Source organism: Plasmopara halstedii, assembly GCF_900000015.1.
Source record: "Plasmopara halstedii genome assembly, contig: Scaffold_3060, whole genome shotgun sequence".
Taxonomy (NCBI): Eukaryota; Oomycota; class Peronosporomycetes; order Peronosporales; family Peronosporaceae; genus Plasmopara; species Plasmopara halstedii.
The window spans coordinates 133,313-133,529 of NW_020189964.1; positions in this window are offsets into that span (position 1 = coordinate 133,313).

Genomic DNA, 217 nt, shown 5'->3' on the forward strand with positions numbered 1-217 from the left:
TAGTGCTTGAGTCGGCTGGTTTGAAAAAGAAAATCATTCCTATCCTCAAGAGCATGAGTAAAACATCTCAGGTGGATAGAACCGGATACGTGTGGATTGATGGTTCATCAATTAGTGTATTTGGTATTGATAGTGAAAGAGTCAAGCCAGCGATTACTAAAAAAAGTCGATTGGAGATCTACATTCCAAGAATTTATTGATTTAGTCAAAGATCGTG